Source organism: Bombina bombina, chromosome 1 (assembly GCF_027579735.1).
Source record: "Bombina bombina isolate aBomBom1 chromosome 1, aBomBom1.pri, whole genome shotgun sequence".
Lineage (NCBI taxonomy): Eukaryota > Metazoa > Chordata > Amphibia > Anura > Bombinatoridae > Bombina > Bombina bombina.
The window spans coordinates 1,489,131,176-1,489,145,031 of record NC_069499.1 but is presented as its reverse complement, the minus strand read 5'-3'; the positions used below and the strand labels follow the sequence as shown (position 1 = coordinate 1,489,145,031).

At 37.3% G+C, this 13,856-nt stretch overlaps 1 protein-coding gene across 1 annotated transcript in view; it reads left to right on the top strand.

The window, feature by feature from the left end:
* COIL (coilin) overlaps positions 1–13,856 on the top strand; it is a 109,039-nt gene that overhangs the window by 50,278 nt on the left and 44,905 nt on the right.

The window sequence follows — 13,856 nt, the reverse complement described above, 5'->3', positions numbered from 1 at the left end:
CGAACAACAGTGTAACTATAAGATAATAATATCAATGGAGTGAACAATAATAGCACTTCTAAATTATGTGAATATTCAAATCAAAAGTGCTGATTAATATATTATTATTATGTTAACTTTTTTATATTGTGGTTCCAAAAGACATTGAATCACCGACAAAAGCATAACAAAGAATCTCATAAACCTATTAAAAACTCAAATGTGCACATTCAGATCTAAAACAAAATTTATGTAAGAACTTACCTGATGAATTAATTTCTTTCATATTGGCAAGAGTCCATGAGCTTGTGATGTATGGGATATACAATCCTACCAGGAGGGGCAAAGTTTCCCAAACTTCAAAATGCCTATAAATACACCCACAATTCAGTTTAACGAATAGCCAAGTAGTGGGGTGATAGAAAATGAGTAAAAAGCATCAAAGAAAAGGAACTGGAAATATAATTGTGATTTATACAAAAAATCATAACCACCATAAAAATGTGGGTCTCATGGACTCTTGCCAATATGAAAGAAATAATTTCAGGTAAGTTCTTACATAAATTATGTTTTCTTTCTTGTAATTGGCAAGAGTCCATGAGCTAGTGACGTATGGGATAGTAATACCCAAGATGTGGTAATCCACAGAAGAGTCACTAGAGAGGGAAGGATAAAAATAAAAACAGCCATTTTCCGCAAAAAAATGAAATCCACATCCAAAAAAATAAGTTTTTCTCATGAATTTAAAGAAAAAACTTAAAACATAAGCAGAAGAATCATACTGAAACAGCTGCCTGAAGGACTTTTCTACCAAAAACTGCTTCCGAAGAGACAAAAACAGTAGAATTTAGTAAATGTATGCAAAGAAGACCAAGTTGCTGCTTTGCAAATCTGATCAACTGAAGCTTCATTCTTAAAAGCCCACGAAGTGGAGACTGATCTAGTAGAATGAGCTGTGATTCTCTGAGGGGGGGGGGGGGCTGACCCGACTCCAAATAAGCCTGATGAATCAATAGCTTTAACCAATATGCCAAGGAAATGGCAAAAGCCTTCTGACCTTTCCTAGAACCAGAAAAGATAACAAATAGACTAGAAGTTTTTCTGAAATCTTTAGTAGCTTCAACATAATATTTCAAAGCTCTTACAACATCCAGAGAATGTAAGGATCTCTCCAAAGAATTCTTAGGATTAGAAAACAAGGAAGGAACAACAATTTCCCTATTAATGTTGTTAGAATTCACAACCTTAGGAAGAAATTTAAATGAAGTCCGCAAAACTGCTTTATGCTGACGGAAAATAAGAAAAGTAGACTCACAAGAAAGAGCAGATAATTCAGAAAATCTTCTAGCAGGAGAGATAGCCAAAAGGAACAACACTTTCCAAGAAAGTAGTTTAATGTCCAAAGAATGCATAGGCTCAAAATGAGGAGAATGCAAAGACTTCAAACCCAAATTAAGACTCCAAGGAGTAGATATTGATTTAATGACAGGCTTGATACGAACCAAAGCCCATACAAAACAGTGAATATCAGGAAGCTTAGCAATCTTTCTGTGAAATAGAAGAGCAGAGATTTGTCCCTTCAAGGTACTTGCAGACAAACATTTATCCAAACCATCCTGAAGAAACTAAAATTCTAGGAATCCTAAAAGAATGCCAGGAGAATTTATGAGAACACCATGAAATATAAGTCTTCCAAACTCGATAATAAATCTTCCTAGAAACAGATTTACGAGCCTGTAACATAGTATCAATCACTGAGTTAGAAAAACCTCTATGACTAAGCACTAAGAGTTCAATTTACATACCTTCAAATTTAACGATTTGAGAGCCTGATGGAAAAACGGTCCTTGAGATAGAAGGTCTGGTCTTAAAGGAAGTGGCCAAGGTTGGCAACTGGACATCCAGACAAGATCCGCATACCAAAACCTGTGAGGCCACGCTGGTGCTACCAGAAACACAAACGATTGTTCCATGATGATCTTGGAGATCACTCTTGGAAGAACTAGAAGCGGAAATATATATATATATATAAGCAGGTTGGTAAAACCAAGGAACTGCTAATGCATCCACTGACTCCGCCTGAGGATCCCTGGACAAGTACCTGGGAAGTTTCTTGTTTAGATGAGAAGCCATCAGATCTATTTCTGGAAGACCCCACATCTGAACAATCTGACAAAACACATCTGGATGGAGAGACCACTCCCCCGTATGTAAGGTCTGACGGCTGAGATAATCTGCTTTCCAATTATCTACACCTGGGATATGTACGGCAGAAATTAGACAAGAGCTGGATTCCGCCCAAGATAGTATCCAAGATGCTTCTTTCATAGCTAGGGGACTGTGAGTCCCACCCTGATGATTGACATATGCCACAGTTGTTATATTGTCTGAAAACAAATGAACGGTTCTCTCTTCAACATAGGCCAAACCTGAAGAGCCCTGAAAATAGCACAGAGTTCTAAAATATTGATTGGTAACCTCACCTCTTGAGGTTTCCAACCCCCTTGTGCTGTCAGAGATCCCCAGACAGCTCCCCAACCTGAAAAACTTGCATCCTTTGTGATTACAGTCCAGGTTGGATGAATAAAAGAAGCCCCTTGAACTATACCAAAAGAAAAAGACCAATGGCACTACTAAATATTAGGGCGGACTATTGCCTATTAGAAGGATACTCCAGTGTAATGCTGGTGAGTTCCAGGGATGGTGCTGTGTATAGAGAGAATACTGAGTAAAGACAGCAGTTGGATAGATAAACTATACAACAAAAAGTATACACTAGATAGCACTCCAAAGTCCTGATCAGTATAAGGCACAAAAACAAGACAACTCCTTATTATGAGTCAATAAGGGGGTCAGAGGGATTAAAAATAAAATATAACTTTTATTAATAGTATTAAAAACAACCTAAACATACAAAACACATACAATTAAAACTACGAATTGGGGGTGATCAGCGTGTGTGTAGGAGTGGATGCTAGAGTAATAGCACCACTGGGGTTCAAATAGTGTAAGAATGGGGCCTATTACTGTTGGAACAACAAATAATAAATATATATAAATGTTGTACAGAGTATATCCAGAGTAATAGTTAGTTGCTCAGCTGGTTAAATATACTTATTATGCGTGAATGAGTCTGACAAATTATGAGCAGTCTGTTAAGTGCCAAGATAAAGTAGGCACCAGATCAGGTGTAAATCCAAAAATGAGTTGACTGTATTCATTAAACACAAGGGCAACAATAGTTAAATAATTCGTAAATATACGTTTGCTTGAATTTAGAGAGAGAGCCACGTGTGTAGATCTTAGCAAAACTGATAATTTAATATTGAGCCTATGACAAAAGGAAATTTACTAAAAATACAAAATGATTGCCAGATCAGTATAAAGGTAGAGTTATATACTTATATGACTACTGGATTAAGCTGACCAGTTGAGTTGCTAAGTTATGCTTATATCAAAGGTTATGAAGATTATATCAAACCTGGGAGGGTAGAATGCTGTCTAGTTATAATGAACCACCTAGATAAGTTACTCACAGAGGTCAGTCTAAGAAAACCTACATAATGAAGCAAAATACGTAAAAAAACAGTATATGCTACTGTTCGTGGGGAAATTATATAGGTAGCTATACAGTGATTGCTGTATCCTTATAAATTGGTTATAGTATGTTGAATACGTGTAACAAAGAGGTACCAAAGTCTTGGTATATCTGGAGATATACAGTTGGATGCTTATCAGCATATGTGGAATACCTCCTCTAAGTAGCTAAATCTTATAAATATGGGAAAAGCTGCTTCCAGTAAGCACGAATCTCACAATTGCCCACCATGAGTGTTGGGTTAATATATTATAGATGACCTTGGTTAAATGTCTGCTTCTAATAGCGTAATCTTAGTTAAAGGTAAAGTTGTTATCCCAAAACCTTGATAGAAGTACAGTTTACAAGTAGTTTAATAGTATATCTTTAATACTGCAGCTCAACGTTTATTTACTGAATGATTGACAATGGATTTGTCTTATGAGTTAATGGTATGCTTGAACAGTAATCTTATGAGTTAATGGTATGCTTGAACAGTAATGTAACTTGTTTTTTTTAAAACCACAATTCCTGTAGCAGCAGTGATCAAAACGATGTAGCCAGGCGGAAGTAAGATTGCCTGGTGTTTGATTAGTATATCAATATAGCTACAGCCGCACAGGGATTTACTTGGTAATTAACTGTGCTAAATAGATTCAGCTGATCACTGCCGCTGAGATATAGCTTAACAAATAATGATAGTCAGTTATTCATAAATTCATCTTAGTATGTCATATGCTGAGAGCACTATAATAACATCTGAACACGGCTAAGGGTTAACATAAGTAAGTTCACACAGAAGAACTCGGCATATTAATGGTTGAAAAACCTCTAAGTATAGAGTTTGTATATAGCTTAATGGCGGGTGTTACCACAGCCGAGTTATTCAAACAAAGTGGCTGAGTCAGTTAAATAGCCAATGAATAGTGCCACATATTCATGCCCCAATAAAAGTTATTAAATAGAACCATATAAAGTAAGGTCACGCTAATCTTGCCTCCAAAGCGCTAACTAAAACACAGGAGTTCACTAGACTCCTCGCCAATTCCCTGACATGTTTAGCCGCTTATCGGCTTTGTCAAATGGTATTTTCTCATGTTGACATTTTACCAGTTAGAAATAACTGGGTCATCTTCTGAGAGAGGTGTTGCCTTGATTGATTTATTTATGTAACCAACCATTTGCATGGATCCTCATTGATTTACTAAGGTAGCAGATTCCTGTGGGAGTTCAGGGCTACCCTCTAGTTGAGGTGTTGCATTTAGCGTTTTAAGATTTGCATATGTATCCATGTCTATTGGTTATAAGCTGGCCATGCTTTTTTTAATCTATTGTTTATTGTGCTATACAACATATGTGCTATTGGTATATTTATGGACAAATAAAGTACTATAATGGATGCATATGTTGGGAGATATATATCTATTCTCTTTCTTCCTTCCTTCTAAGTAAAAAAAATGTGTTTTTCAGGGTCTGCACCACATTAATATTATCAAATTTTCTACTGTTTATTCCACTCCCCATTCCATAGTATTTATATATATATATATATATATATATATATATATATATATATACTTATTTACTTTCTTCCTTCTAAGTAAGTAAAAAATAAATATATATAGAGAGAGAGAGAGAGAGTTGTATACATAGAGACATTAAAAAAATATGTATGTATAGACAAATATATAAAAAAAAATATATAAATAGCATTTATGTAAGAACTTACCTGATAAATTAATTTCTTTCATAATCGAGTCCATGAGCTAGTGATGTATGGGATATACAATACTACCAGGAGGGGCAAAGTTTCCCAAACCTCAAATGCCTATAAATACACCCCTCACCTCACCCAATTCACACAATTCAGTTTAACGAATAGCCATGTTGTGGGGTGATAAAATAAGGAGTAAAAAAGCATACAAGAAGAGGAACTGGAAATAAAATTGTGCTTTTATACAAAAAACATAACCACCAAAATGGGTGGGCCTCACGGGACTCTTGCCAATATGAAAGAAATGAATTTATCAGGTAAGTTCTTACATAAATTATGTTTTCTTTCATGTAATTGGCAAGAGTCTATGGGATAGAAATACCCAAGATATGGAAGACCACAGAAGAGTCACTAGAAAGGGAGGGATAAAATAAAAACAGCCATTTCCGCTAAAAAATTAAATCCACACAAAAATAAGTTTTTCTCATAAAATGAAGAAAAAAACTTAAAACATAAGCAGAAGAATCAAACTGAAACAGCTGCCTGAAAAACGTTTCTACCAAAAACTGCTTCAAAAGAAGCAAATACATCAGAATGGTAACATTTAGTAAATGAATGCAAAGAAAACCAAGTTGCTGCTTTGCAAAACTAAACAACCGAAGCTTCATTCTTAAAAAGCCAGCAAAGTGGCTACTCAACTAGTAGAATAAGCATTAAAGTGTCAGTAAACCTAAAAAATAATGTTATATAATTCTGCACATAGTGCAGAATTATATAACATTATTTTAGTGCTATTGTTATAAAAGCTTTTTTTCCCTTTGAATTTTTTAAAAATATGCCGCTTTTACAGACCCGCTCTCTGCTGAGCGGGTCTGTTTTTTTTTACTCAGCGCATCGGGCCATAACATTAAGTGCAGCTCGCTCCTGCTGTCAGACAGAGCAGGAGCGAGCTGCACTTAATGTTATGGCGCGGCCGGGCTGTGACTATACAGCTGGTCCGATGCGCTGAGTAAAAAAAACAGACTCGCTCAGCGGAGAGCGGGTCTGTAAAAGCGGCATTTTTAAAAAATTCAAAGGGAAAAAAAGCTTTTATAACAATAGCACTAAAATAATGTTATATAATTCTGCACTATGTGCAGAATTATATAACATTCTTTTTTAGGTTTACTGTCCCTTTAATTCTCTGAAGCGAAGACTGACCCGTCTCCAAATAAGCTTAAGAAACAAAAAGCTTTAACCAAGATGGCAATGAAATGGTAGAGGTTTTCTGACATTCCTAGGAGCAGAAAAAACAACAAATAGGCTAGAAGTCTTCCTGAAACCTATACTAGCTTCGTCATAATATTTCAAAGCTCTTAGGATATCCAAATAATGTAAAGATCTCTAAAAAGAATTTTTAGGATTAGGACATAAGTAAGGAACAACAATTTCCCTAATAATGTTGTAAGAATCCACAACCTAAGGAAGAAATATAAACGAAGTCCGCAAAACAGCCTTATCCTGATGGAAAAATCAGAAAAGGAGACTGACATGAGAGAGCAGACAACTCGGAAAACTCTTCTAGCTGAAGAGAGAGTCTAATATTCAAAGTATGCATAGGCTCAAACAGAAGAGCCTGTATAGCCTTAAACAAAACGATTCAAGACTCCAAGGAGGAGAAATTGATAAAATAACAGACTTGATACGAACCAAAGTCTGAACAAAACAGTAAGGGCTCCATGTACTAAGCCGTCAATTCATCCGTCATTTTAGACGCGGATAAACTCGCCGTTACTCGCCGCGGGCGAAATGGTGTCCGCTGTCACTATGTACTAATAATCCCCCAATAAATAGACAAGTCTAGCCCGCCGCGAGCAGTGGCGGATTATTGATAAATTTGACGCCTCGCTCGCCGCGACTAAGCTGATGTACTTAACTTTCAGTTGAATTGTCTGGCCAATTATTAACACGTGACATGCAAGGTGTCACGAACATCATAGTAGTCGCGGGAATAGAATTTTGCTCCTATAAAAGTTCAACTTATCTAAACAACTTTATTATTGTTCAAAATTTTTTGAAGAGTGTTAACAGAGCGATAACAGATAACAGAGTGATAACAAATATTTTTGTAATATTTATTTACAATTTGGATATGGCTTCATCTGGATCTGATAATATATAAATATTAATATAAAAATAATTATAAAGATTGACAACTATACAATACAAATTTAAAATATAGATTACTCTTTAATTACAGTCGACAAATTTGGCGCAATTTATGTTCATGGAAATGAGAGACAAATTAGACGCCAGTTATGCTGTACAATGCTGATATTACTGCCTTTTATATATGTCTAGACTGGCGTCTAGATTGACTTTCCTATTGTTTTGTACCTTGCCCGCCACCTAAAAGATGGCGAGGCAAAAATAACGAGGTGGGAGCGGAAATTGTAGCGAGCGGACAAATAGATTTTTTAGTACATTCGTTTTTGGCGAGTTGGTGGTCAAATGTGTCTAATTACAGTGAAAAATGGAGACGTAGCGAGGTTTGGCGGATAAGTACGCTCGCAATTTTAAAGATGCGAGTTTGAACATAGTTGACGACTTTGTACATATCAGTTTGCGAGTTTTGACGCGAGATTTGTTGCGGGTAGCTCGCTGACTGCTTAGTACATGGAGCCCTAAATGTCAGGAAGAATAGTAATCTTTTCTTATAAAAAAAACAAAACAAAAGGCAAAGATGTGTCTCTAAAATACGTAGACAAATCATAAACCAGACCATCCTGAAGAAACTGAAAAATTCTAAGAGAATGCCACGAGAATTTATGAGAAGAACACTATAAAATATAGATTGCATTGCTTTATATAAATTGATTGTGAATCTTTATAATAACCCCAAAGTTTAAAACAACGCTATTTAAATATAAAATTTGAACAATGAAAAATTATAATCAATATATGATTTGACATAATCATATATTTTGCTCGTCCTTCATAGGGAAATTCTATTTTACATTGAATCATTAGTGCGCAAAAAATTAAAATACACAAATAGTAGATATTTACATTCCATTTAGTGTTACAATTTGTTGTTGCTCGTTAAATCTAGGGCGATTCTCGAAGCGCTCACATGCTAGATACTTACGTGAACTGCGCAGCATACTCGCCTGAAGCTGGATCGATAGAGCGTGTCTTCTTAGCCCTAAGACAGTGACGTAGCCGATGACGTTGTGTGAAATCGCACATGCGCATTGCGTCTGGTAGTCGCCATCTTCCAACTGTCGTTGTCCTCCAGGATTGGAATACAGTTACGGAGTATAAATCAGTGGGTTTGGAAAAAGATAAAAATTAAAAAAGTGATATATTGAAACCGAATAAGATTTCAAATAGGATGTACATTGAAAAAATATTTATTTAACGGTATACTATTGTTACAACACAAGTGTATATTTAACTACAGTGGCCCTTTTTAATGAAATTTTTCATATCAACAGGGATATCATGTACATTAGATGTTGAAGGAACAACAGATACTGTACTAGTACTGATGGAGGCATTCTCTGCATGCAAAAGCTTATCATGACCACTGTTACACACTACAGCTGGAGATATAATCTCTGCTAACTTACAACAGATACACTTAGTTTTGGTAGAACTGTGATCATGCAGCAGAGTTCCAACAGTTTTTTCTGAGACAGGATCAGATTGAGACATCTTGCAAATGTAAAAGAAAAAACATTAAAGCAAAAATATAAATTTCCTTTATATGGCCCTCAGAGCATATAGAAGGCAAGAAGCATACAGGAAGTGGGGTTTAAATAACTACATTTTTTGGTGCCAAGAATGAGGCATAACACAAAATGAAGAGAAACATTTTTTTGGCGCCAACAACATCCGGAAATGACGTAACTTGGGTCATTGCAGACACAATCTTGTGCAGGGAACCTGGCGTCAACTAAGATGCCGGAAATGACAAACTTGCGTCACCAAAGGCGTTTCTTCGCGCCAAAAAATTCTTGCAGGAATGACGCAATAAATAACAGCATTTTGCAACCTTGCGAACCTAATTTTGTCCGTGAAAATTAATGAAAAAACAGTCAATTTAAAGAAAAGACTATACTCCAGGTAAGAAAAATAACTTCCTAAATATGCTTCCCAAAACTGAAACTGACAGTCTGCAAAAGGAAATATACATAAAACGGACTCGTGGCAAATATAATTACAATACATATATTTAAAACTTTATATTAAAACATAAAGCGCCAAAACCATAGCTGAGGGTGTCTTAAATAATGAAAACATACTTACCGAAAGACACCCATCCACATATAGCAGATAGCCAAACCAGTACTGAAAAAGTATCAGTAGAGGAAATGGTATATGAGAGTATATCGTCAATCTGAAAAGGGAGGTAGGAGATGAATCTCTACGACCGATAACAGAGAACCTTTGAAAAGATTTCCTGCAAGGAAAACCATAGAATCAATAGGTGATACTCCCTTCACATCCCTCTGACAAACGCTGTACTCTGAGAGGAATCGAGCTTCAAAATGCTTAGAAGCGCATATCACAGAAGAAAATCGAGCTCAAACTTACTTCACCACCTCCATAGGGAGGCAAAGTTTGTAAAAACTGAATTGTGGGTGTGGTGAGGGGTGTATTTATAGGCATTTTGTGGTTTGGGAAACTTTGCCCCTCCTGGTAGGATTGTATATCCCATACGTCACTAGCTCATGGACTCTTGCCAATTACATGAAAGAAAAACTTATGTAATCATACATGTCTAAAAGAAAAAGGAAGAGCCATTAGCTAAATGATAATTTCAAGAAGCTTCCTTGAGAGAAACTAACTATTCAACGTAGTATATAAAGCATGTGGCCAGGGAACATAATCCAGGAATATTATTGGGCAATGCAGAAATATAAGTGAACCACTGTATCAACCTCAAGGTATAACATGCTGTGATCTGAGATGTCATTGCAGAAAATGCATCATGTCTGCAGAAAGAACAGGACACATGCAGGAACTGATAGTACTTTAAAGGGACAGTCAAGTCCAAAATAAACTTCCTTGATTCAAATAGGGTATTTAATTTTAAACAGCTATCCAATTTACTTTTATCACTAAATTTGCTTTGTTCTCTTTGTATTCTAAGTTGAAAGCTAAACCTAGGAGGCTCGTATGCTAATTTCTTAGACCTTGAAGGCCACCTCTAATCTGAATGCATTTTGAGTTTTTCACCACTAGAGGGCGTTAGTTCATGTGTGTCATATAGGTAACATTGAGCTCATGCATGTGAAGTTACCTAGGTGTCAGCACTGATTGGCTACAATGCAAGTCTTTCAAAAGAACTGAAATGAGGGGGCAGCTTGCAGAGGCATATATACAAGGTAATTACAGAGGAAAAACATGTATTATTATAACTGTGTTGGTTATGCAAAACTGGGGAAAGGGTAATAAAGGGACTATCTATCTTTTTAAACAACAAAAATTCTGGTGTTGTCTATCACTTTAACTTTGCTGTACCATTCGACATCAGACTGTTCTTTTGAAACTGCGCTGTGCACTGGCTGTACTGTGTAGGTTTTCCTTAATACAGTGCTGCCAGAGTGACATGCTGTTTTAAGAGAACAGTCAAATATGGGGCAGCGTGTTGATTGAGATTTTTCAAACCCAGCCCCTAGTCTTTTTGGTCTGCAAAGCTGTGACTACTGAATGTAAAATGTTCTTGTGATCAATACACCTTTTTATTACTATATTTTTACCTTTATAATTATGTGATATTAGACCAAGAGCAAAGGAAACACATTTATTCAAGAGACATTGTAAAAACTTAATAAAATATATATATTTTTCTCTGCATCTAATTTGCAATGCAGTTTTCAGCTGCTGCAGTATATTCTAAAACTTTTAAAAAATGCTTTATTCTCCAGTTAACCAACACATTATAATTTAGTTGCTTTGGTGTAACTGCCTAATTTAAAATCAAATTTCAAAATGTCCTGCAGAAAAATTTCACAAAAAAATCTCATTGCAGAAAGTGGGGGAAAAAGTCCTGGCTCCTAGGTGTAACAATATGTTCTATGTTCCACTTGCACTGTGGAGGAGGACCTTATAAGTCCGCAGTGTACTCTCCAATGATATTATACATACATATACATACACACACAGACATAAGTACAAAGCCAGGCTTTAGTCAGGTTTTCAATTTTTTTTTTTTTGCATACAGATAATGGTAAAGAGGGGTCTTCTCTCCACCTCTTAACCCCTTAACGACCGACGACGTATGCCATACGTCCTCAAAAAAAAAGCACTTAACGACCGAGGACGTATGGCATACGTCGTCGGTTTAACAGAGCACTGGAAGCGATCGAAATCGCTTCCAGCTGCTCTAACAGTATTGCAGGCTTGCCTTGAGGTCTAGGCATCCTGCAATACTGTTCCCGAGTGCCGGGACCGGATTGATCACTCCCCCACGAGTGATCACTTCCGGTTTCGCTCCACGTGGAGCCCGGCAGTGTTTCAGAGCATCGGAAGCGATCGGACACGCTTCCGATGCTCTGCTTGTTTGCTAAGTGCCTCGGTGGGTCGAGGCACTTAGTTAGTTATAAATTAAAATAAAAATAATAAAAAAAAAAAAACGAATAAAAAAAAAAAAGCCCTAAATAGCCCCCCCCCCTCCCCCTTCACTAGGCATCCAAGATGGCGATGCCCAGTGCATCATGGGGCCTCTGGGGGTGTCCCTAGCCTGCATCATCATAGGGGCAAGCTAGGGTCACCCAATCTGAGCCTCCCACCCTAAAAAAAAAAATAATAATAAAATACCCCATTTGTCTGATCATGTCAATATTTGTAAATATTGACTATGATCAGTGTGGATCTCCCTCCCTCTCCTCACTTGCCATTTTGTTGGAGAGAGAGAGAGACCTGTATTTAGCAGAGAGAGAGATTTATTTCTTTTATTTGTTAAAAAATATAGAACCAAAGGCTCTTTTCAGAGCCATTAACCCCTAGCTTGCCAGTGATCACTATATATCACTGGCAGTAACATAGGTGCACTTTTTTTTTTGCTGCATTTTGCTGTCTGTGCGTTTTTTTAGGGGTTAATTTTGTTGTTGTAATTTTTAAAAAACCCAAAGGCTCTTTTCAGAAACATTTAGTTAATTTAATTTAATTTTCAGAGCCATTAACCCCTAGCTTGCCAGTGATCGCTATATATCACTGGCAGTAGCAAAGGTGCACTTTTTTTTTTGCTGCATTTTGCTGTCTGTGCATTTTTTTAGGGGTTAATTTTGTTGTTGTAATTTTTTAAAAACCCAAAGGCTCTTTTCAGAAACATTTAGTTAATTTAATTTTCAGAGCCATTAACCCCTAGCTTGCCAGTGATCGCTATATATCACTGGCAGTAGCAAAGGTGCACTTTTTTGCTAGTTAATTTAGTTAATTAATTTAGTTAATTTAATTTAATTTTCAGAGCCATTAACCTCTAGCTTGCCAGTGATCGCTATAAATCACTGGCAGTAGCATAGCTGTACTTTTTTGCTAGTTAATTTAGTTAATTAATTTAGTTAATTTAATTTTTTTTAGTAATTGTTTTCTGTGATACAAAAATGTCACAGAAAAGATATAGTGCTGAGGAGGCGTATGCCATCCTTGCGTCAGAGTCAGATGCCTCTATTTCTGACTCAGACCCCAATTTTGACCCTGCCATGTGCTCAGATACATCACTAGATGCAGTCTCAACTGATAGTGATGTATCTGTGGCTGCTAGCCCCCCTGCCAGCCCCCCTGCCAGCCCCCCTGCTAGCCCCCCTGCCAGAAGGAGGCGTGTTGCTGCCATTGCTGCTGAAGAGTGGGTAACGCCTCATCTCCAGAGGCCAGATATCCCACCCTTCACAGCAAATGCTGGCATAAATATAGATGTGGCAGGTTTTAGCCCCCAGCAGTTTCTGGAAGTGTTTCTGGGCGATGATATATTGGGGAACATTGTCGCCCAAACTAATTTATATGCCCATCAGTTCCGTGCTGCAAAGCCTGGAACATATTTGGCAAAGCAGCAATGGGCCCCCATCAATGTGCCAGAATTCAAAAAATTCTGGGCATTGACTATGCTGATGGGCATCATAAAGAAACCCTCCATTCGCTCCTACTGGAGTACTAGCCCCATCTGCTCTACCCCCATTTTCTCCCAGACTATGTCGAGGAAGAGGTATGAAATGATTCTGCATTTCATGCACTTCAGCGACAACAGCCTGTGCCCCCCTAGGGAGCATCCCCAATTTGACAGGCTGTATAAAATCCGCCCCCTGATAACCCACTTTTCTGCCAGGTTTGCAGAGGCTTATACACCTGGAAGGAATATATGCGTTGATGAATCCCTAATGAAGTATAAGGGAAGGCTGGGATTCAAGCAGTATATTCCTTCCAAACGCTCCAGATATGGGGTAAAGGTGTATAAGCTCTGTGACAGCGAGACTGGGTATACTCAGGACTTCCGGGTGTATGAGGGAAAGGATAGCCACCTTGACCCTCCAGGTTGCCCAGAACATATGGGAACCACTGGCAAGATTGTCTGGGACCTGATATTACCCCTAATGAACAAAG